Source organism: Bactrocera dorsalis, chromosome 4, assembly GCF_023373825.1.
Source record: "Bactrocera dorsalis isolate Fly_Bdor chromosome 4, ASM2337382v1, whole genome shotgun sequence".
NCBI lineage: Eukaryota > Metazoa > Arthropoda > Insecta > Diptera > Tephritidae > Bactrocera > Bactrocera dorsalis.
Window position 1 is genome coordinate 11,911,692 of NC_064306.1, and position 26,546 is coordinate 11,938,237.

Consider the following 26,546-nt stretch of genomic DNA (forward strand, 5'->3'; position numbering starts at 1 on the left):
CAAATCATTATTGTACCGTTTGTGAGCGAAATTGCCGCATTTGAAGAAAAAGAAAATGCTGTTTCGCCAAGACAATGCACCGAGTCACAAGTCAGTGAAAACGTTAGAAAAAATTCATGAATTAAGCTTCAAAGAGTTCAATGGTTTATATTACTTTAAGTCACCTAAATATAACCCTTACTACCGTCCGCTGTATTGCCCAAACTCTTATCAGCTGCTCTACAGTGCTGCATTTTTTTAATCGTAATCAATATTTTTGAGAGCACGCAAGCCTTTCATAAACAAAAATAAAAGTTTACAATCCAATTTCTTTTATATTAAATATTAAAAATATTTTGAATCAATAATAATTGACTTAAACATGCCTTTGGGGTTCTCTGGTCTACACTTACTTCTCTCGAATACTCTTATTATACCCTTCTCCCACTATACTGTATACTATATAATACAAATTTTTATTATTTTACGCTTTGAGTTCATTCAAAGTTTTGCAAGACGCGTCGTATATTTGCTGGCACGACAATGCACACATGTATGCATATACTTTCATATATAGACTCTCACACATATCTGCTATATTTATTTATATGCCATTATAAACTTTGTGACAAGATTGTTTTCTATCTTTTTTCACTTTTTATACTTTTTGCTAGAACTACATGCATTCCATTTTATTATAATTTCTTTTGGATTCATTTCTCCTTTTCTTCTACTTATTTACCATTGCCATTGGCTAACTGTTTGCATACTTTTGCTGCGCTGCTTCAATGAACAAGCAAATATCTTACGTCCGCCACCGCGTATACGTAACATTTGCAGTCTTAAGCGGAGGTTGCTCATACGCCCGGTATAAAACGCCAAAAATCCCAAAAGCAGACTCTTTAAGTTGTATGAGATGTCTTGTTAATGTTGGCATGTGTGGCAGCAACGCATATTTCATTTTAACTCATATTTGCTGTGTGTGGGAGCCTAAATTTAATCGAGTGGAAGACAAGTTAAGTTTCAAAGAGCAGTCTTTGGGGAGCAACTTTAATGTACATATGGTATGCAAGAACTTTAGTATACAAGTGGGAAGCTGTTTTGTGGAAGTTTTTCGTCAAGTAATGTGTGACATACAACTTTAATTGTTGCCTCATGCGTCGGTATGTGGGTATCACATTTATTGCATGTTGATGTGGTGGATTCAAATGAAATGAGGAAGCGTTAAATGTTGTCTACTATATTTATTTAGTATATACTTACTATATATGCATGTAAGAAGCTAACATTCTTTAAAGTTTCATATTTAAAGATAAGAATAATTGCTAAACTGCTTTCTTTCCAAAGCTTTTGGAGCTAGAACTTATAACAGTATACACCAGTTGGTAGAAGGTTGAGTAAGGCAGGGTGTACCTTTACACACCGTTGTTCGCACGTTAGTTGTTTCTGAACGTTAGATTGTTTTTTAAAAATTGTAAAAAAAAATTTCGAGAAAAGTTTCTACAATGGACGGCATTTTGATAGAGAAGTATCATCGTTATTGGTTTAAATGCGATGTCTAAGGCCCTTCTAGATATCAAGGGTATAGAGGATAAACTTATACATGATTACTGTGACTTCCAAAAGGTTTGCTGTGAATGATCCTTATTTTCACAGGGCGAAATCGTACCGTTGTGGTGGCATTATAGCATTTGAAGCCGGAATTGAAACTATAGAAAGACTTAGCAACACGTTTTATACTCTCGCAACAAGGAGAGTATGCTAAGGAGAGTATTATAGTTTTGTTCACGTAACGGTTGTTTGTAAGTCCTAAAACTAAAAGAGTCAGATATATGAAATCCGGATGTCCGTCCGTCTGTCCGTCCGTCCGTGCAAGCTGTAACTTGAGTAAAAATTGAGCTATCATGATTAACTAACTAACTTGGTACTCGTATTTCTTGGCTCCATAAGAAGGTTAAGTTCGAAGATGGGCAAATCGGCCCACTGCCACCCCCACAAAATGGCGGAAACCGAAAACCTATAAAGTGTCATAACTAAGCCGTAATTAAAGATATTAAAGTGAAATTTGGCACAAAGGATCGCATTAGGGAGGGGCATATTTGGATGTAATTTTTTTGGAAAAGTGGGCGTGGCCCCGTAAACTACTATAGCTATGTCAACCAAACTTTATACAGTCGTTTCCTTCAGGCATTTCCATATACAGTTCAAAAATGGAAGAAATCGGATAATAACCACGCCCACCTCCCATACAAAGGTTATGTTAAAAATCACTAAAAGTGCGTTAACCGACTAACAAAAAACGTCAGAAACACAAAATTTTACGGAAGAAATGGCAGAAGGAAGCTGCACTCAGGCTTTTAATAAAAATTGAAAATGGGCGTGGCGTCGCCCACTTATGGACCAAAAACCATATCTCAGGAACTACTCGACCGATTTCAATGAAATTCGGTATATAATATTTTCTTAGCACCCTGATGACATGTACGAAATATGGGTGAAATCGGTTCACAACCACGCCTTCTTCCAATATAACGCTATTTTGAATTCCATCTGATGCCTTCTCTGTATAATATATACATTAGGAACCAATGATGATAGCGGAATAAAACTTTACACATACATATATATAACTTTTCAAGGTCCCTTATATCGAACACGAAGAACTCAGTGCCTAACCTAACCTAACCTAACCTAATTTTTCACCGAAAATATCGGTAAATCTCTCAGAATTTAATTCTAATTAATTTTACAGCAAAATAAAAAAATATGTAAATGACGGATAATGAAATCTCGATATCACTTTATCATGCGAGAGTATAAAATGTTCGGTGACACCCGAACTTAGCCCTTCCTTACTTGTTATTTATTGTCTTAACGTTCAGTGTTCAAACGTGTATATTTCTGATTGATATATAAAAACCCTCGGCATAGAAGTATGCCTTTCATCTTTTAGTAATTTGATCATGGAGGCTGAATAATCTGTCTATCGAACGAAATATGCTTTCATGTACCATAAATCAGTTATTCAATATTAAGAGTGAATGCTGTACGAACGTAGTGTAATAAAATCACAAACAATTTCAAGAGCTCATCAAATTTTCATCACTGCCAATATTCACAAATCCTTACAAGCACATACATACCTCACACTTGATTTGAAACTATCAATATGGCTGCCACTCTTACACGATCACTAGTCAATAAATCTGCAGACGAATGCAGTCTGTGGAACAAAACAGCTGTTTCCTTCCGACTACGTAAATACAAGTATGTCGTTAAGATCGGTCGTTTTTGCCACTTAATGACTCTAGTAAAATTTCATACTTAGCCAATTAAGCGAATTTATTTGTATATTTACTCAATTAATTACGTTATAAACCATTTACCTCACAACTAACGCATTATCATTTGTTTACACAAATTTTGTGTGTGTACATGGGTCGCACGTACTCGTACCACGCCTGTAAATATTTACATAAGCGCATGTATTTATGAGCGAGTATATAAATTCATATAAACATAAATATTTGTTAATTGTGTTTATATTCGCGCGACTCTCCACAGACCTTAGCGGTAAATGTCACATTTTTGCTTGTGGCGTGAAAAGTGGTATAATAATATTGAGTTTTAATTAATTCCAATTAAATCGTAGATTTATTGGTGCACCAGCTCCGCAGACAACAGCAAGTGCGAGCTTATTCATTTGTGGCAAATTTCTAAGAGAAACTAGAAATAAATAGAGCAATATATATGCAAAGGATAGGGTGGATGAAATACAGCAAAATATATGCAATGGATAAGGCGGATGTAGCAAGATCATTAGGTTAAGATATGGTGATTTAAGTAGGCCCAAAGAAAAAAATCTAAAAATCAAAAGCTAAATTTAATTTTAGCGTACATAGACTACACTATTAAACAAGTTCTATTCGAGATCCGAACTTCTTGTTCACTCATTTTCATTCTACGTAAGACAGCATCAAAGAACCAAGTATATTTTAATAAGTTTAATTAACCTTCTGGAGGTGATTTATATACTGAGGGCTCTCCTTTTATTGCATAACTTCCAGAAGCTTCACACCAATATCAAACGAGGCGCGATAAAATGTCTATCCAAGTAAAGAGTACTATTTACAAAAGTAGAAAATAAATTCCTTGATAAAACCATTATAACATCTTCAGCGCAACTTATTATCAGACAAGTGCAACTAAAGAGCTTAACACCTCAAACGTAGTAAATATATGATTTTAATGCGCAGAATGGCAAATAAAATAAATGTTGGAGTAATCAGCTCTTTCTTGAGGTCAAACAATCAGATAAGTTTTACATGTTGTATCCGCCTATTGGCTATATACTTGTAGGTAAGGCTTTTCCTTCCAAAAGTTTCACACAAATACCAAACGTGTCTCGACAAATTGTCTATCAAAGTTGAAAGTACTACATACACAAGTACAAAATTGATTCCTTAAAGACACCATTTCAAAAGCTTTAGCGCATTTTATTATCAAACTACTGAAACTAAAGAGATTAACACCTCAACAGTGCTATACGAATTTTACTGCTAAGAATCTTTATATACATATGTTTTAGTAATCTGCACTTTTTAGGACCGGATCTCTGATTTATACACTTGTAAATAGATTCGAGTCTACTGAATTCCAATGGGCTCTGTGGCCTCACAACGCTTCAACAACCTAATATACGAAAACCCAAAATTAAAATTATTCAAAGTTCTTCTAAACAATTAATCACCCCCAACTTTTACCAGATTTCGTTTTGCTGTCGTAAAATATTGTCTCAGGGGTCAATAAAATATTTCATCTAGGATGTTTTCGCAATCAATACTCAACTATCAGCAACTATTAACTTAGATCTCAGAAAAATTTCTCTAAATGTAGGACAACTTCATTGTTAGAAGAGCAATCTGTTTTCAGAGACTCATAGGTGTCATAACATATCTTCAAATACTTATGAGCGAAACACATATCGTCACCTGAAATGCAAATTAACGTAACAACATTTTCAGAAATTTACAGTGGCATGAATGAAACACGAAAAAGAAAATGTTAAACATTATTTTGCATTTCAGGTGACGATATGTATATTGTATGTATTGATCGATATTTATTGTATTGATTCTCGAAAATATTAGAGCTGGAAGTACGTAAAATGCAGCGCTTTCAAAAAATATTAAAAAATAACTGTTTCTGTAAACCTCAAACCTACATAATATTGAAAAGTGAGTGAGACCCTCTTACTGAAATGGATATTTCCGTGAATATTTTATCCAGTTCAAAAGTAGAGATAAAATACTATCATAGCTCTCATAACACAGTACGAAGCTCATTTTAGTTCTAAAGAGTCAAAGGATCCAGGATGTTAAAAAAATATTATCTATTCAACTTTTTCTTGTCAGTGCTCCAGAAGGTACATATGTGGTAGCGTAGCGCAATCGAAGTCAACCGATAAAAGAGGCATAAATATAACTGTCTTTGAGAGTCCCCAACGAGCTCTAGATTTTCAGCTCAAATTCCTGGATAACCTCGATGTGACATAGTAACACTTTTCGCCGGGAATGGCTATCCTTCCGACTTCGAACTAATGTCGGCTGGAATAATTAATAGAATTCAACTGACATACTAACTAACTCGAGCTTTACATAACCCCAAGGAAAGTGAAATTTTAATAAATACAAGAGTATTCAAAAAGCCCCAAAGAAATTGAAATTTTAATAAATACAAGAGAATTCAAAAAGCTATTTTCTTTACTACAAAGTTACGAATTCGCCTGCGCCACTATTAAGTCACTACTTTAGTCATTTTTATAATGACTTGTAATCAATTAGGGACTTTCGCTGTCACACTGACCATACAGTCTGATAGTCTATTAAATATGCTTTCCTTTCTTCTTCTTTACACCCTTAATGACTTAATACTTGCATTCGTATACATATACATACATATGTACATACGAGTATAGTGCAGACATGGCACGTGGCTTCCATTGATGTCACCGCCTGATTGCTTTAATGTGTTATTTATTTAAAAGTGTATTACACGACTCGTTAAAGCCCTTTGCGTACTGTACCTTTGAATTGTTGCAACTAACGGTTACTTATATAATAATTGTGTACATTTGAAGTGCCACTGCCACAGGTGGCGCAGCGCTGGGACTTTTCTAGCTGCATGCGAACAAATTGGAAGAAAATGTATTTTGATATATGTATATACATATATAGTATGTCTACATTGCATATATGTATTTGTATATGTATATGCTCAGTTTAAAATTACGTCAACCACACGGAAGTAGCAAATTATCTTTCGTATATATGTACATATATAGCTACATGTGTAACTATATGTAAATCAGCTTTGTGGCTAGCGTCTTCTTAATGCGGCACAAACACAAGTCATTAGCGCGACAAAAATTACTAGAGACAAGCCATACAAGTGCTGATAGTGTGCGATTACAATGGCAACACAATTTCGTATATTACGAGTACATTGTATGAAGAAATGGCATAAAAAAATGTTTTACTCGTGTATCTAAAAAATATTACTTAATTTGATTTGATGATTAAAGTCATTGGAGATTAATGAGTAAAGATATACTTTTAAATTTTAGCTTGGTATATTGTTTTTACTAAGTAAATTAGAGGTAAATATTGGTTTAATATAGTAGCCCTCATCGATTCATAATTTCTCTGCTCGCTATCTTTTGACGCTGCTCTCTTGCCAAGAAATTTACATGAACAAGTAATTAACCCTTAATTTGGGTACAACCGAAAGACAAGGTTTCAAGAACCCTCTGCCATGGAACCAACTGAATTTGAACAGGTTTCTTGCTTATTTACTTCATAGAATAACTGATTGGTTTCATTATTAGAATTAATCATATGGCCATCGAACACATTTCTATTATTTCACGCTACACTATTCTATTCTAACGTTGAAAAATATATTTCTCCCCACACTCTCACTTTCGTGCGAAGCAGTTGCTTTATGGTATTGGACTCTCCCGAAAAACAGGATACTGGTACTATTATCATAGAAATAGCAGCAAAGCGGATAAATTAGTAAGTTAATTCATTGCAGGCTAACCCTTTATGCTCCTCACCAGATGAGGTGCACACAAAGCAAGCTGATAGATTGTTCAGTCGTTCAATGCATTCCTATATCAACAAAGATTCTAGCTCATATGTTGAGATCGTTTTTAATGCCTACTACAGTAATTTTCACAGCAGAGATTCATAAAAATCCCCCTTCCGTTAGCTGTAACTAGTGAAAACAAGTAAAAAGTCCTTCTCCAAAACGTAACAGGTCCTCTGCCAGGAACAACAGGGGTCGCACAGTTTAGTTTCGTGCTGATAGTCACGAAAACTCTTTTGTCTCCGTTTGCAATTTAACTCTTTTTCTCGAACACTGTAAAAGAGTTTTCATCGATTTGAAATCCGGGTGATTGCCTGTCTGTTCGTCCATGCGATCGCAGTAACAAGAAACACCTGTGATCTAAAAGTTTTGAAAAAGTGGGCGTGGCCCTCCTATTTGGTTAAATGTGCAGATTCTTTTCCTGATAATAGTATCTCTGCTAATCAAAAATGGATTAAATCAGGTCAACACCTTCCTGAGCTCCCAAATACATGCTATGAAGTTTTCGAAGTATACACTGACGTTCAGCAATACCAAAAGCTTCGTCAGGATTGGGAAGGACCTCTCCGAGTCGTTTATATCAAACGAGATTTCAGAAAAGGCGACTTCAATCTACTGCTGGAGAAAATAACTCGAGCTGTAGAACTTAATCGAGAAGCTACAATCTTCCATAAGAGTGTACAGCAGCTGACGTACTTACGTCGATGATATTGACATCATTGGCCTCAAAATCCGCGTCGTTACTTCTGCTTTCTCCAGACTAGATGAGAAAGCGAAGCAAATGGGTCTAATAGTGAACGAGAGCAAGACGAAATATGTACTGTCATCAAACAAACAGTCGTCGCACTCATGACATGGCTCTCACGGTTGACAATCAAAACTTCGAAGTTGTAAATAATTTCATCTATCTTGGAAACAGTATTAGCACCAGCAGCAATGTCAGCCTCGCAATCCAACCCAGAACAACTCTTACCAACAGGTGCTACTTCGGAATGCGTAAGCAATTGAGAAGTAAAGTCCTCTCTCGACGAACAAAGGCCAAACTTTATAAGACCCTCATTATTGACATCCTGCTTTATGATGCGGAGGCATGAACGATGACAACATCTGATAAGTCGACTCTACAGGTTTTCGAGAGAAAGATTCTGCGGAGGATTTATGGTCCTTTGCGCATTGGCCACGGCGAGTATCGCATTCGATGAAACGTTGAGCTGTACGATATATACGACGATATTGACATACTCGTAGACTTAAGGGACAACGGCTACGTTGGCTAGGTCATGTTGTCCGAATGGATGAAAACACTTCAGCTCTGAAAGAATTCGCCGCAGTATCCGCTGGGAGAAGCACCGGAAGGGGAAGACATCCACTCCGATGCAAAGACCAGGTGAAGAAGAACCTGGCTACACTTGCACATAAGCACATTTATTTGCTTGACTGTAGCCAGCATATCTATAGTATGTACGTGCGCACTGAGATTTGTGTTTGCACAAATATTTTCACATGAATTTCCATTTGTTTTGTCGCCAAATGGGCGCACGCTTTTTATAGATCTGTATCTGTATACAAACGTGGAAAACGTCGAAGCGCTGACTAATGAAATTTTTATGCATTTTCAAAAATATCCATTCGTTTATGCAGCCAACTAAAAATAGATCGAATGGGTATTTCCGTGGCGTTAAAAATAAAACCACCTGCCTAACCGCATACATACATACATACCGTATATACAGCGTTTGAAGTGGCCACTAGGCGTTTTGACCTTTGATGTTTTGAATTTGTTTGGTTAATTTAATTACTTGGACATAAATCGAAAATATATTTCTGAGAAGGAAGTTTGGCAAAATGAAAACTGTGTGGATTTTATGGCAAGCGCACTACTCACTAAGTGATCGATTGATAGACATACATAAATACATATGTATGTACAATTCTTTTATATTATATCCGTAATAAACAAATGTGCATATATGGTAATAAAAATTATATTAAAAGTTGGGGATACACTTAAAATATCGAAATTCAAAATGTCGACATATCAAAATACCGACAAAATTTAAATATGCAGCTAAATCAAAATACCGACAAATCAAAACACCGACAAATCAGAACACCGAAAAATCAAAATACCGACAAACCAAAATGCCGACATGTGAAAAATATTTTATCTTGCCTGCCCTTATTTCTATTGAAGCACAGAAAGAGAATTCTGCCGACTAAGGGTTATGATCCTGAGCGTGTTCGTGGCCGGAGGCCGAAGGCCGCAGGACTTCGAACAAGCAACGCCACCTTTTCTTGATTTGTCGGTAATGTGGTTTGTCGATGTTTCGATTTGTTGGTATTTTGATTTGTCAGTGTTTTGATTTGTCGGTGTTTTGATTTGTCGGTATTTTGACTGTCGGGATTCTAAATTTCGAGATTTTGATTGTCGGCATTACGTTATACACCCCCTTTGGGATACACTTAAAATATCGAAATTCAAAATGTCGACATATCAAAATACCGACAAAATTTAAATATGCAGCTAAATCAAAATACCGACAAATCAAAACACCGACAAATCAGAACACCGAAAAATCAAAATACCGACAAACCAAAATGCCGACATGTGAAAAATATTTTACCTTGTCTGCCCTTATTTCTATCGAAGCACAGAAAGAGAATTCTGCCGACTAAGGGTTATGATCCTGAGCGTGTTCGTGGCCGGAGGCCGAAGGCCGCAGGGCCTCGGACGAACAACGCCACCTTTTCTTGATTTGCGGGTATTGTGGTTTGTCGATGTTTCGATTTGTCGGTATTTTGATTTGTCAGTGTTTTGATTTGTCGGTGTTTCGATTTGTCGGTATTTTGACTGTCGGGATTCTAAATTTCGAGATTTTGATTGTCGGCATTACGTTATACACCCCCACCTTTTCTTGATTTATCGGTATTGTGGTTTGTCGATGTTTCGATTTGTTGGTATTTTGATTTGTCAGTGTTTTGATTTGTCGGTGTTTTGATTTGTCGGTATTTTGACTGTCGGGATTCTAAATTTCGAGATTTTGATTGTCGGCATTACGTTATACACCCTAAAAGTTGCTTTACAAAATAAAATTTATCGAATCGAAATCTTGACATATCGTAAATTTGAAAACTCGAACTAAGGGTTATGATCCTGAGCGTGTTCGTGGCCGGAGTCCGAAGGCCGCAGGTCTTCGAACAAACAACGCCACCTTATCTTGATATGTCGGTGTTTTGATTTGGCGGTATTTAGTTTTGTCGGTATTTTGACTGTCGGAATTCTAAATTTCGAGATTTTCACTGTCGGCATTACATTATACACCTATAAAAATTGATACGAATCTCAACCCAGGAAAAATAAAAACAAGTAGCAAATTGTTTGACATAAATTAAATAAGAATATTCCAATAATTTATGATTATATGTGCTTTTTGATAAAAATAATCAATGAAAAATAATATTTATCGAAATATCGATTACTTGTTTTTAGTACTAATCGATGTGACGTAATATTTATCGAAATTTGGATAATTTTTTTTATAAAACTAATCGATGTAAAATAATATTGGACAACTTTTTTCCTAATATCGGATGTAAAATAGTATTTATCGAAATGTCGATAACTTGCTTTTAGTATTAATCGATGTTACTTAAAATTTGGATAACTTTTTATAAAAATAATCGGCGGAAAATAATATTTATCGAAATTTCGATAACTTGTTTGTAGTAATAATCGATGTTACGTAACATTTATCGAAATTTTGATTCCTGTTTTTTTATAAATAATCGATGTAAAGTAATATTTATCGCAATGTGGATAATTTTTTTTATAAAAATAATCGATATAAAATAATATTGGACAACTTTTTCTGACTAATATCGGATAAAAAATAGTATTTATCGAAATTTCGATAACTTGCTTTTAGTATTAATCGATGTTACGTAAAATTTGGTTAATGTTATAAAAACAATCGGTCTAAAATAATATTTATCGAAATTTCGATAACTTGCTTTTAGTAATAATCGATGCAAAATAATATTTATCGAAATGTGAATATTTTTTTTTAAAAATAATCGATGTAAAATAATATTGGACAACTCTTTCTTATTAATACGCATAAAAAATAGTATTTATCGAAATTTCGATAATTTGATTTTAGTAATAATCGATGTTACGTAATATTTAGATAATTTTTATAAAAATAATCGGTGTAAAATAATATTTATCGAAATTTCGATAACTTGTTTGTAGTAATAATCGATGTTACGTAACATTTATCGAAATTTGGATATTTTTTTTTAATAATCGATGTAAAATAATATTTATCGAAATTTCGATAACTTGATTTTAGTAATAATCGATATTACGTAACATTTATCGAAATTTGGATGCCTGTTTTTTTACAAATAATCGATGTAAAATAATATTTATCGAAATTTCGATAACTTGTTTTAGTAAAATAACATTTATCGAATTGTGGGCAATTTTTTTTTTATTCTCCACGACAAGTTAATATACCATAGGTTTATAAAATATTTTAAATCACACAGAATCTAGCATGTCAATAGAGAAAAAATTGAAAATAGAAGAAATGTTGGTAAAATTATATCGAAATAGCAATGTTATTTATTATATATACATACATACATAATATATTATATGTATTTATGTTATTATTACTATAAAATTATATAAATCGGAAAATCATCAATTATCGATAAAAAAATTGGACATATTCTTAAAGTAAATTTTCCTGCGCAATTAAAGTAATCAAATAGTATATAAATAATGATAAATAATCGAAAAAATAATACATAACGGACGAACTGACTTGATTCTTCCGCGACCATCATATTTGTTTCTCAGTTTTTGCGCTATGGTTTTGAAGTTTTGTATACTTCTTTTTCTGCATTAGAAGTTGCTTTTTTGTAGGAACCGGCGATATCGGTACACTGTAGCATATGGATATCATACAAATTGAACGAACAGAATCAAGTTTTTATATGGAAAATAAATCAATTTGGAATGAATAATTAACCAAAGCAACGATATATGCTGCATAAACTTTTTTTTATGAACGGCTACTCTACCATACTTGTATAGTTGCCATACAAAGTGAACCATTGAAATCTTGCTTGTATGGAAAATTTTTTAACTAGATGAGATATCTTCTCAAAATTTGGCATGGATTATTGTTTAAGATAACACTATAATCTGCGAATAACTGGTTAAGATCGGACCTCTATGGCATATAGCTGCCGTATAAACTGAACGGAAGAAAATCAAGCTCTTGTATGAAAACTTCTTTATTTGTGAAGGGTATTCTAGTTTCGTAGCAACCAAGCTAACATTATTGCTCTTGTTTTTGTTTTTATTAATTGCTTCACTTAAAATTTGTTTATCTTTCCATATTCAAGCTAAAGTAAAAATTTTGCGTGATAATTTGCTTTGAATTATTTTTAGCGTTCGGCAAAAGTATATAAAATTCTTCGCATTTAAAGCCAGATATTTTTGGTATTTTATTTTTTTTTCTATATAAAGCACTTGTATTTACAATTTAAATAAACATGCTTGTTATTGTTGCCGAAAATTATTTTATTTTTTTTATTGAGTAAATCACTTATTTGCCGAATTTATTTGATTTGCTTTCAAGTGAAACAAATTTATTAGCTGAATAATGTAAAGTGAATTGAAACAACAACAACAATAAGCATTAAGCAGACAACGAAAATAGCAAATGCAAATATTTTTTCACAAACAGCAGCACTTGTTCATATATAAATATGGTATATAACTTTTATAAAGAAGAGAATGCTGCCAAGCAAGGCCATTGAAAGCGAAAATGAACGCAGAAGAGCTCGCCTACGAAATTCTTTTAGATATTACAATATAACAAATCAGGAATATTTTATGAGAAGTTGATTCTTTATAAAGGAAATTGAAAGCATAAAATGTCAGAAAAGCAACAAATGCGAGCGGAAGCGATAAAATGCCGCAATACTGCGTATATTGCCGTATATATGTATGTGTGTGTATACATGAGTCTTTTACAGCTGCGCTTATCTATCAATAAAGGAATTTTCATAAAGTATTTGAAATAAATTCACTTGCGTAGGCAAATCAAAGGGTGCGCCAAAACACTGAGTATATACCGCACATACCTGCATTCTTAATTATATATTTACATACATACATACATACGTACATAACTGGGTGCTGACGCCGCGTTCAACAGCCGATCGTTTTAGACAGCTTTCAATTTTCAATTAGATTTTATGATTTTTTATTTTCATTTCACTTTTCATATTTGCAAATTGTTGTTATCGTTTGCATTCAACAATTCAACGCGGCAATTGTTGATTTCCGTTATTCATCGATTTATTGCAGTTTTAGCGCTATACATCTAAGTAGCTGCCAGCTCAGCTAGCTTGTTTGCCGCTTTTAAAATACTATACCGTTAAAAAAATGTATTTGTATGTGTGTAGTTTGCTTGAATATGCCCATCATTCACACTAAAGCAAACTTGCCCAATAACTAGATAACAACAATAACAATACTTAATTACTCGCACATTTGCAAGCTGCAAATTAAAGATATGTGACAGAGTGATTGACTGCATGACTGACTGCCGGATGGACGGGCTGGTTGAGTGACCGGTTCCTTCCTCCAGCGGCCAATCTAACGAAACAAACGAATTAAAAGTGTGCAATAAACTATAAACAACAACAACAAGTGTATATATGTTTGTAGGTAAATACATATGTATATGCAACAACAATAACAAAGCTAAGGTGTGAGTTGTGACCTGTTGGTGATTTGGGTGCGCTCTATGAGGGGTGTGTGCTTTTTATTGCGTTTATTGCTTGCAATTATATAAATATATGTTTATATAATATGTACAATACATAAATATATACTTATATATATATATGTATATGTATAGAATATTTAGCATGATTAAAAAATCAATAATAATTTACTTATCAGTCATTTGTAACGACTCTGTAAAATATATAACAGCATGTAAATATCAGAAATCAAATATCTATATAAATATATGAATGTATGTATATATAATGACCGACCCTTATATCTAAATAAAAAGACATGTAGCATTATGTACTGAAGATAATTAATAATTAATTTCATATCAATCGGATGACAGATGTTAAGGTTACAGCCCTTTCAATACGAGAACAAGAAAAAGTGTTATTTTTGGATACACCGAAGATAATACCATTCATAGGTGTATATTTTTTAGCATCGACGGTTTTAAAAAGACTTTTATCTTGATTTTAAACGGTCAACTTGCATGGCAGCTATATTCTATGTTAGTCCGATCTGAACAATTTACTTGCTTCATAAAAGGATTGCAAAGATGCCTTGAAAAATAAATTTATGCCAAATCTCGTGACAATATTTTGTCAAACATAAAAATTTTGAATACAAGGACTTAAGTCTGATTGAAGCAAAAACGAGCAAACATAATTTTTATATTAAACTTGAAAAAAAATTGCTTGAATACACGAATTGATGAAAACGTGTATGCAGAGTCGTACTCAAGTGAATGGTTGGTTTGCACGCTTCAAAAATTGTCGTGTGAATTTAAATGACAACCAAGTGCCAGGTCGTCCAGAAGTTCAGTTAATACGTATAAGTTATCGTGCTGAACTCGTGGAAAGAGTTCAAAAAATTATAGGTATTGAAATAAATTTTACTTGTAGGAGAATGTTTGCTGAGGGATTAAATACGAGTAGAAGCTCTATTTGGAGAATATTAACTAATTTTTAACAAAACTTAACTGAAGAACTATTGATTGCAGAACCGAAGAAAGGGTTGTGCGCGTTTTCTGACACATAAATTAAATGAAAACCAAGAAATATACGAGTTTTTGATAAAAAATATACGCCTGATCTACCACCATGCGACTATTTATTATTTCCAGACATAAAAGCCAACATAAAACAAGAATTTTATGATGATATCCCAGTAACTCAAGCATCCCAAATCACAGTGCTGAGGAACATACCTTTTTTTTTTTTGTTTTTTGGTTTTTTTTTTGCGGGTGAGGGGGTTGAAAATGCCTTTCGCATCATCGATCGGTGCTATCGTCACAGCCAGCAATATGTGCCACTTGCAGATCACTAAAAACCCCCCCTCTAAGGAAACGTCGCCCACCCTGTGACCGCATTTGCATTACTTCAGGGTGGCGTTACATTTTTCTCATTGAGAGATTTACATCTGTCCCGCTTTTTGCTGCGAAGCAAGATTGCTGCGAAATTCTTGATAATCTCCCAGTTTGCTTCACTCTCCAACATGACGCTGACTAAATTGTCCGCGTTAATTGGGCCAACCAGGTTTTCTACGGCGTTGCGTTCTCATTGCCAACGCGCACATTCAAAGAATGTGTCTTCTGTCGCGTCGTTATATAGGCATGACGGCTCTTCGATTTTTCCCATTCTGTGTAGGTATTTTTTGAAGTATCCGTGACCGGATAATAGCTGCGTTGTTTAAAAATCGACTTCTCCGAATTTACGGCTTGTCCATAAGTCTAAATTTTTTATTAGCCTGGCCGTCCATTTGCCGCGACTTTCATTCTCCCATCTTTGTTGCCATGTTGTTATTGTATCTTTCCTTATTTGTTGTATTGCGCTCTTGTTATTATCGGATGATTTCTTTAGCTCCCACAGCTTTTTCCTTTCATATGCTAGAAGGTCAATTAGGGCATTACCGCTTAAAAATTATAATGCATCGCCTGATACTGTCCGGTAGGCTGATGCAACTCTAAGGGCGGTGCACTCTGGCTATTCTTACACCGGTTTTCATTTTTAAGCGCGTCTGCCCAGATCTCGGCTCCGTAGGGTAAGACACTGATTGTCGTCGACATTAAGAGCTTTCTCTTTTCTGGGCTGGGGCCTCCTATATTGGCCATTAATCGGCTCAGTTGTGTGGTGATCTTCGCTGCCTCTCCTGCGGCGTGCTGGATTTGTACCCAGAAGGTTAGTCTGGGGTCCAGTCTTACGCCTAGGTAGCTTACTGCTCTCTGTGTCCTAAGAATATCCGTAGTTATGTGCGTGCTTATCTCGAGAGGTATGTGCTTGTTTGTTAGCAGAAATAGTTCTGTTTTCTCCGTAGCGAGCTGCAGGTTGTGTGTGTCGAGCCATGTTTGCGTCCGTAACCGCTATCTGTCGTCACCCTTCTTTAGTTTCATACAGCAGTTTTCTGTTGCTAAGGTAGCTCCGCACCACAGCCCTGAGGTAGCCGGGTATCTCGAAGCTCCACCCATCTAGCGATGTATAAAACACTAATGTTTTTGATTATTATTATGTTTGTGGATTACATCCTTCCGAAAATCCTATAATGCATGCATACCAGAGATCTGCAAGGAGTTACTTGAATTTGGTGTTAACTTGTACAACATCAATGTATGTATGACTTGTTACATGAAAAACGTCAAACATACAAGTCGCAACTTGCTTGTTCCATTTCATACCTAATCAACACAGTGATCAGGTTTGCTTGTTCGAATCATACACATGTACAGTTTGAAACGTTTCAAATCGTTGCATGTACAGTCGAGGCTTGTTCTGTACAAATGACTTGTTGGATTCTTACCAACTCATGACAACAAAAACAGTTCGATATCATTCCAGTGTTTTTATTGTAACATTCTGACGTGCCGAAAATATGTCTATACCAGCGTTGTCCACGGCCTATGCGCACAATAGCGCACGGACAGTGCCAGACACCTCACACCAACATGTCGCGACAAGTGTCTGTAAAAGCACGATTGTGTTACTGTATTCAACTTCGTAGGCAAGCGAAGCAGAATTTTGCGATCAGTTGACGCTAGACAAACAACACAAGCATAACGTGCACACAGTCATGTTGGACAACACTGATGTATACAGATTGATATGAATTGAAAGTACGTACATCGAACAAGTCATACGTACTTTTCTGCTTAATGTTCAACTCATTGATGTGTACATTTCTTTCGAACAGAATCATTGATGCGTATATTTAACACAAGCTGTCCTATCGAACAGCTTGGTATGAAACATACATGGCTTGGCTTGTTTGTCATAGAGGAGTGCAACTCATACCTATGAATTGCTTTACAACGTGCTGGCTTGAAGCTTGAAAAAGTTACTTGTTGCAGATCTCTGATGCATACATACATATGTCACATCTGATGTATTTAAAAAAGAGTACAACGGTTTAAATTGCTTTGAAACTTCATTCAAATGCAATAAAATATAGTTGTCAATTCTCAAATTGACAGTTCGTTGGACACCATAAGGTTTTGACAGCGGTAGTGGTTAACTGTGTTCAAACTTTGCTCCATTTTGTTTGCAATTTCGACAGTAGGCATGTGCTTTACAGGGTATATCATTTTGAATAAGCTAGTTAGGAAAGATTGATATGACAGTTACCTATCGAGTGCTGCAAAAATATACAAATTTTCAATTGATTGAAAGCAACACTGTCAAAGATGAGTGAATTGTACTACAGTAGCAGCTGTTACGAGGCTAGAGTGATTTGTAGGTGGATATCGTAACATCACTTATCATATAAGTTGACAGGCGATATAATAGGAAAGTGCAGAAGCCCTTGAAAATGGTAAAAAGCGAAAAAAAGGTTTAGTATTGGAAACGTATGTAAATAAAGAAAAATTAAAGGAAAAATAATTTAGGGCGATCTAAGGTCGGGAAGAGGAAGTGAAGAGCTGTGGTTGAATTTTTAAGGATTAAAAACGGTGGATTCCGATATCCGGCAAAACTACGAGTTCTATAGAAAAAAGAGATGTGACAAAGTTTTAGACATTGAAAAGATCTACGAAATATAAAAAAAAAAATAAAAATAAAAAAATAATAAAAATTTCTCAAATAACCTCAAAATTTATGTGAAAAAATTCAATTTTTTTTTAGGATTTTTATTTTTAACTGGAAAAAAAAATATTATTAAAATCTGTATGTTCCAAATAGACTGCATTTTATTGAAAATATTACCACGAAGACTGATCTCGGCTTCAAATCGATATAAAACACTAACTTTCAATCAAAAACTATCACGTCAAAAGGTCAGATATTTTTTAAAAAGTCAGTAGGCTTTATGTTTACTGAAATCACTAATTTCTGATGGCAAAAAAAATATGTATATACATTATTCTGCTATTGCAGCAACATTTTTTTTTTACTTTTTAGGGAATATGTTTTATTCGGAGGTCACATATGATTTCTCGAGAGTATCTCTCATCTTTAGTGCTCCATTTGTATACTATTTTACTAGCGAGCGCTAGTTAAAAGTAACAAATCTTGTTTTGGCTAAAATCCTTAACAAATCAAAACAGTTGTTGGCTAATCAAACCACCCTCGTTCCAAAGTAAAATAAATAAATAAACAAAAGTAAATAGGCTTCAGCTTTCAAAGCCAGACAACACAGCTGCGAATGAGCTTTGTATTTGGTAGCGTAGAATTTTGTTGGGAAAGCGCAGATGTGCGTATAAAATAATGGTAAGAGAACTAAAAATACAGACATTGTATAGCCTTAGGCTACAAATATGTGTTTGCATATGGACATGTATGTATATACAAGTATGTACATATGCGCTTAATCACATAAATTCAATCGATTTTGATGGTCTTAAAAGCAGTACACATACACACATAAATTATTTTAAAATTGATTTATACATACATATAAGTATACTACTACAAAAGATAAAAATTTATGGACATATATGTATAACAATAATATATGAGTATATTAGGGTGATTAAAAAATTTTTTTTTTTTTTTCGTTTGGTACTCGGAAAATTAGGTTCCTAGACACCTCTAAGAAAGCCTCTTCAAGCATGAGTTCTTAATTGTAACGGGAAGGTCCTCCTTCTTACAGTTTTGTATTTTTTCTTATTATCAGATAGAAAAATTTATATATCGCTTCCAACTACTTGAAAAAATATCTGTTCCTTAGATTATGTAGGAAATTGAATGCTCTAAAAAAGGTTTCCTATGACTTTTTCGTAAACCTAACCATTTTAAAGATATTAACAGTTAAAGTTTGATTATTTTTGGGAAAATTTTTTATTTCTTATGGATTTTATAACTCAATGAAAAAAAATAATTTGAATGATAAAACATAGGTTTTTGGAGAAGTTTTCTCAGAGGTGTCTAGGAACCTATTTTTCAAAGTAACAAACGAAAAAAAAAAATTGTTTATGAATCACCCTAGTATGTACATATATAATTTTGTATATTTCCGTAAGTAAAAACACTTTTGATAGTCAATATATTTAAGTACCGTTATCCAGCCATCAATCAAACAATCAATCAAGTTTACTATAACAATTCAGGATTCTGATATGTCTGTTTACTGGTTGTATATCGGCTTATTGTGGCCATCACCAATTATGTACTTATGTAGATGATTTAGAAGTGTGTATGTAGGTATGTAAGTAAATGTCCTGCATTGCTCAACTACTTACTTTGACTACTTTAAAAGCAGTATTTGTAATATTAAAATCACTTCTTGTTCTAAATACATATATATTTTGCTTTATATATACCATATACTTGGCGATATACATATACTCTATATGTATATATATACATAGTCATATACATATAAACACTCTCTACGCAGACCCATTATGTCAAAGCTCGCGTGTGAAGTTATGGTTTACCCCAGCAAGTGTTCTACAAAACAGATTTAGCTGCCTTGCAGCGCATGCATAATTCATTCGATTTTTATCAAGCATTTCTGGTGAAAAAAAAACTCTCTGTTTCATTGGTCGTACTTTCTTCGAACCATTCATCGGGAAATTTTAAATCTCAGGTAGTACTTTTGATATATAAAAGCTCCGGTTCCTTTTCTCAGGTTATTCATTGGCCGCAATTATAGAAGAAACTCGATCAAGAACTTGATATATACATACATATGTATGTACATATAACGGGTGATTTTTTTGAGGTTAGGATTTTCATGCATTAGTATTTGACAGATCACGTGGGATTTCAGACATGGTGTCAAAGAGAAAGATGCTCAGTATGCTTTGACATTTCATCATGAATAGACTTACTAACGAGCAACGCTTGCAAATCATTGAATTTTATTACCAAAATCAGTGTTCGGTTCGAAATGTGTTTCGCGCTTTACGTCCGACAAATTTTGTTCAGCGATGAGGCTCATTTCTGGTTGAATGGCTACGTAAATAAGCAAAATTGCCGCATTTGGGGTGAAGAGCAACCAGAAGCCGTTCAAGAACTGCCCATGCATCCCGAAAAATGCACTGTTTGGTGTGGTTTGTACGCTGGTGGAATCATTGGACCGTATTTTTTCAAAGATGCTGTTGGACGCAACGTTACGGTGAATGGCGATCGCTATCGTTCGATGCTAACAAACTTTTTGTTGCCAAAAATGGAAGAACTGAACTTGGTTGACATGTGGTTTCAACAAGATGGCGCTACAAGCCACACAGCTCGCGATTCTATGGCCATTTTGAGGGAAAACTTCGGACAACAATTCATCTCAAGAAATGGACCCGTAAGTTGGCCACCAAGATCATGCGATTTAACGCCTTTAGACTATTTTTTGTGGGGCTAAGTCAAGTCTGAAGTCTACAGAAATAAGCCAGCAACTATTCCAGCTTTGGAAGACAACATTTCCGAAGAAATTCGGGCTATTCCGGCCGAAATGCTCGAAAAAGTTGCCCAAAATTGGACTTTCCGAATGGACCACCTAAGACGCAGCCGCGGTTAACATTTAAATGAAATTATCTTCAAAAAGTAAATGTCATGAACCAATCTAACGTTTCAAATAAAGAACCGATGAGATTTTGCAAATTTTATGCGTTTTTTTTTTTTTAAAAGTTATCAAGCTCTTAAAAAATCACCCTTTATTTAGGTATAGGTAAAGGTAGAGGTAGAGGTAGAGCTGGAGATAGAAGTAGAAATAGTAGTAGAGATAGCGGTAGCAGTATAGGTGGAGGTAGAGGCAGTTGTAGAAGAAGAAGTAGTGGTATCGGTAGAGCTAGAGGTAAAGTATTTATTCTTCGCTTAGTCCATCTTCTGGGATATTCTTCGCAACTCCATATGTAGCTGCTTCCAGATATATACATATTTCTACACTTTTCAGCTTAATGAATAAGAGTCAAATTTAAGCTGAACCACAAAAATCTAGTATCAACCGAAATTACATCGGTTTAAAGGTATAAAAATTCTTCGTTATCATAACAGGTGTATTTAAGATGTGTTGTGCTTGCTTTAAACGAGGAGGAGTAGTAATCGCCCGTCTACCGTTTATATAATATGTATATTCGTGCCTTTAGCATATAAATCTGAATAACCCGAGAAGTATTAATGATAGCGATTTTGACCTTAGATCTTTTTTATAGAAAATAAAATTTCCTACAAATTTGTCATGTGCATTTTATCTATAGCTCCTGTCAGTTACGAGATATATACAAAAAAATGCGAAATTCTTGGAAAAATAGGGTTTAGAGCCCCGTACTACCCCGCCGGTGTGAGTTACGACTTTGTTGCACCGGGCACTTTTGTGGAGTGAACAATTATGAGAAATGTGCGTCTAAAGTCAAAGCGATGCCATAAAATACCTCTGACCTGTAGGAATTTAAAGATAAAAAAAAAAAACGATTGTAGTGTATTTTCTATGGAAAATTTTTACAGTCCTTGGGCCAGTTCTTAATGTTAATATTAAGAGGTAAAATTTTCAGGGAATTCTTTTTAGGGTATTTCCAAGGAAATTTCGTGATGGGACTGAAAAAATTAATACTTCAATAAAAAAAAACACCCTAATGCACACATATACATACATATGTATATACATTGCATCCAGATCGAATTTTCGGTCGGCTCCCTTGCAAATTCCAATCAATTGTGTTCGGGGTATTCGTGTCTTGAACGCGTCCTAAAATATGCCCGAGCCAGATCCAGTTTCGTTTGAATATTTCATTTCACAGGGTTGTTTGATTTGTGTGTGACCTAAAGTCCGTGCTAGAGATGCTGACGAGCTAGAAAATGCGGTAAATGTTGTGAAGCTGTCAATTTAAGAATATATTGCAGCTCATGATCAACGTTAAATGGCAGTGCTCATGCGACCAACTTGGCTATAAACCAAAATTTTTGTCTATGTTCGCTTTGATTAAAAAATTTGTTCTACGAAAATGAAATTCCTTAATATGATTTCGAAAATTTTCGGCAGACCTCAACAGAAATAAGCCCAACATTTTTGGTTGTGACTGTAAGCCAACTGAAATTCTTCACTGACCATTTCTGTGGCTTTTGATAGGTTTTACATACAAGTTTCGTCTGCGTCTCCACTGACTTACCTTCTTAAACAGTGTTATCACCAAGAAGCAACGAGACATAAGTGTGCCTTTTTGGTATTTTTTGGTCTCTCAGTTTGCTTGATTAAAATTTCATACAGGTACGTCCATTATCTCTTAATTTACGCGTTAAAAGAATACCAAACGAATCCACTGCAAAATGTAGCGCACTATAATCAGTCATATAACAATCACAAGCACAAAAACAACAACAAAAGTAGCACTATAACGGCATACATTAATAAATTGTATGCTTTTGCGTGCAGAGAAGTGCGTAAGAAAGGCACTTTCTGTACTAAGTAGCGCCTGTTGCAGGCCAACTGAAAATGGCGGTATATACCAGCACATAAATGTGTGTGTAAACAGTTGCACACACACACTTAAATTTACTTATTATGTATTTTGTATAATAATTTTATATTGCAGTCACATTTATTCTCAAACACAAACGCTTATATACATACTTAGATCGGTATGTACAATACGAGTACATAGGCATTCTTGTATGCATAATCTACTGGTGCTTTGTTTAGGCACAGCCCCTATTGCCCGGTTCTACTACATATGTACATTGTGTCTGAGTCGCTAACAATAAGATTGGCAAGTTATTACTGCTGTTGTGGTTGTTTTTATTGTTTGCGTCCCATTTGAAATCACGGTGTTGTGTTGTTGCGCATATTTTTGCTGGTTTTTTTGTTATTATTGTTGTTGTTGTTGTGATTATTATGTTTGTTGTGGTTTTTCCACTTGAAATGACAATGTTATGCCGTTGTTGTTGTTATTATGTTTTAGTTGTTTTTGGTTGTTGTTGTTGTCTTACATGTTGTTGTATTGGCATTTTGCTTGAAATTACGGCGCTATGTTTTTGTTGTTATTATTTTTTCTTGTTGTTGTTGCTTATGTTCGCATTGTTGTTGTTGCTTATGTTCGTATTGTTGTTGTTGTGTTCCTTGTTGTTGTTATTATATAGCTTTATTGTCTTATAGCTTGTCATTGCCATACTCGCATTAAATCAGAAGAATTTATGTTAATCAGACGCAACCGGCGCGTACAAAGCCGATTGCGTATACGCCATGGCATATATTCACCAAGGGGATATACATACATACATACGTGTACATAGCTGCTGTTCCTCTGCATGCATACAAAAACGTTTACATCGCACACACACAGTGAAGCACACATGCACATGTTTGAAGCGACATTCCAGCATACATTGTGTAATTCTTCTTAGCTGCTTTCTCCGCTTCTTGTGCTGCTCTTTCTTCACTGCTGTGGCTGCAGCTGCCGCTACATCAGTTGCTGCTTTGCCTTTGTGTTTCCCTCGCATTTATTTGCAAAATATTAGTAGCGTTTGTGTTATTGTTGTTGTTGTACTCGCATACTCAAGTACTACATTCACTTTCAAGTGCTGGCATAACAGCAACAACAACAGAAGCAACAAAAATATAAATAACGCTCAAGTGTATGAGTATGAGCAAATGACAGCAAATGAGTGGCTACTTTGATATTAATGCAACAGATTTGTTGGTAACTAATAAAAATTACGTATACGCCAGAGTGTACTTTATATGACAGGAATGTAGCGCACAAATGCTTTCACAAGCTGTAGCGTGTTACTGCGCTGTTAGTGTTTTTTGCATGGATGTATGCCTGTGTAATGTGTGCCATGTGCACATGCTCACGTGGGCAATTGTCGTGGTAATATTCCATATTATTAATATTATACGTTTTTATTATTTTCCTCTCCTTCACGCCGCATTCTCAGTCGAAAACTTACGCCTGATTGGATTTTATTAAAAGAAGATTTGCGAACTCAATTGTTAGTGTGAAAAGTATAGGGGTGAGTGGATTTAGCAGTTCTTTGGAAAGCTGATGGTTAAGTAGAGCATTCAGATATTAAGATAAAAGGACTTGGTAGCTCAGAAAAGTAGTCTGAAAAACGTTTTTTACGTTTCAAATGAACGATCCACAATGAGAAGTACACACAAGGTAAGTAGCTTTCCAAAGCTTGTTCAGAATATTGAGACCATAGTGTAATAATCAAGTTACGCCACATTTTGGCAATATTCGATCTTGAGATACCGAGATGAACGCAGCGAAATCCGTTGTTTCTAGAAAAGTAGAAAAGTGCATTTAGAGTTTTAAGCTCAACGGATTGGTCTTAATCGAACCAGTTGCCAAGACAGTAATTAACTACTTCTCATGCTTTGGTACTACAACCGTGGGTCGGTATGGGGCCCGAGCAATAAACTTTGTCGCAACTATGCTTTGAGAAATCACGCCAGTCGTACATTCCAAGTAAAGATAAGTTGCTATGCACTTGGTCCTTCTATTGGTTGCTTGTGCACCTACATTTTCCATGTCCATACAAGATTATCGAATCGAAAGACCTATTCGCTGGAGCATCTTCTGCGAACAATATGGCGATATTCATCCTGCAGCTTTAAAAACCCTGCTGAGAATAGTTCTTTTCCATCTCGGTTGGCAATCGTCCTTGTTTTTGCGTCGTATAATAGGAAGGAAATGAAGAGCGATCATTCGTAATTTTTCTTCGTTGATATAAGGATCTGCTGCCAAATTGCTTATGGCTCACAAAGTAACACCTGTCAATAGGAGTAATTCTGCGCTTGATCTCTAGGTTTAGATTAGCTACTTATAGGAAGTACACAACAAGCGACACACGCCTGCAGAATGGATTTGACAGAGAGAGAAGACTGCAGGAAATGTCTAGAGCAAGTAAGCAAGAAAACAATGGAGCATCTCTTGTGCACTTGTCCTTCATTGGCTACGATGTAAGCATCTGGGGTCCCCACGGCATGGCATCTAAAGGATGTCAATATCATCTGCGTATCAATATCATTGTACTTTTAGATTATACAGTGTCAGTGAGGTTCAAATTAGTGGCACACATCACATTTTCCAAGAGGAGTAAGTATCATCCGCATAAAACCGCTTCTGGTGTCGAATGGTTCGCAGAGATCCTTTCCCGATTAAGATAACCTATTTAATGGGATTTCGAAAAATTTATTTTTTTATTATATTATTAAATTTTAAAACTCCGCTCGAATATTGTCTTAAATTTTCAAGTTGATCTGAGTAATAATTTCGGAGATACAGCGTTGAGAACTTGTGCGCTCGAGGCTAAATAGGCTAAGTGTGCCGCCTTCAAACGCGTTTTTCTCGAAACTGTGTTTTTGAAGTCGGTTGGCAAGATTTCTGGAGAACTACTCAACCGATCTTCATGCAATTTTACACAGGTCTTTGAGATACAATTCTAAATGATTTGGACGAAAGATTTTTTTCGATTGCAACTATTTGAAAAAAAAGCCACGGAATTTTTAATTTTTTTGTAAAAATGTCTGCCAAAATCCAATTTTCAGTTTCTTTTTCCTTCGTTCAAGTTCTAAGTTAAGGTTTTAACTAAAACAAGTATTTTATTTTTTTATATTTATTTTTTTATTTGAGAAAAAAATTTTTGAGAAAGGCTGTTTTTACCCGAGGAAGCCCATGTAACCTCTTAAAACTCCTATAACTTTGAAAATAATGGGATTTTTGAATATCTAAATTATATCAAAAATAAAATATTTTTAATTTCTAGACTATCCTTCATACTATGAAGTATAATATGTATATTTGCCAAATATATTTATATAAGAATAATAATATAAACATTTTTTATGAGTTCAGCAGTCACGCTCAAACATTTTATTGGCTTAACTCTTTTAATTTGCCCGTAATTATTTGCGGGCATGCATTCGCAGAAGTTCACTATAGATGCGGCTACACATATGCATGTACCTTTGTATACATATATATTATACATACATATATATTTGTATATTCGTCGTTTGACATTGACTTTGCGCGTTTCCAGGTTTCGTGCTGTATGCTCTTTTCCATTAACAAAAGTATAATTAGTTGCATAATTAATAACTTCGCAAAAGTCCCGGCACAGTCGCTACGCAAGGACGCAGTATGTAAGTGTGTTTAAGTATACATATATGTATGTGTGTGCGTAGGTGTCCCGCATTATTTTGCATTTCTTCCGCGAGTTTCATTAGCGAACTT

The 26,546-nt window shown here is 34.8% G+C and overlaps 1 protein-coding gene and 1 long non-coding RNA gene across 3 annotated transcripts in view; one reads left to right on the forward strand and one right to left on the reverse strand.

Moving 5' to 3' along the window:
- The window catches only part of LOC115065706 (probable inactive protein kinase DDB_G0270444), a 65,734-nt gene that overhangs the window by 18,332 nt on the left and 20,856 nt on the right, over positions 1-26,546 (forward strand). The gene's annotated exons all lie outside the window — the stretch shown is intronic.
- Positions 9,126-10,204, reverse strand: LOC125778477 (uncharacterized). The gene is made up of 2 exons (XR_007422742.1): positions 10,038-10,204; positions 9,126-9,873 (listed from the first exon to the last, which is right to left on the reverse strand). It is a non-coding gene; the product is annotated as an uncharacterized LOC125778477 (long non-coding RNA).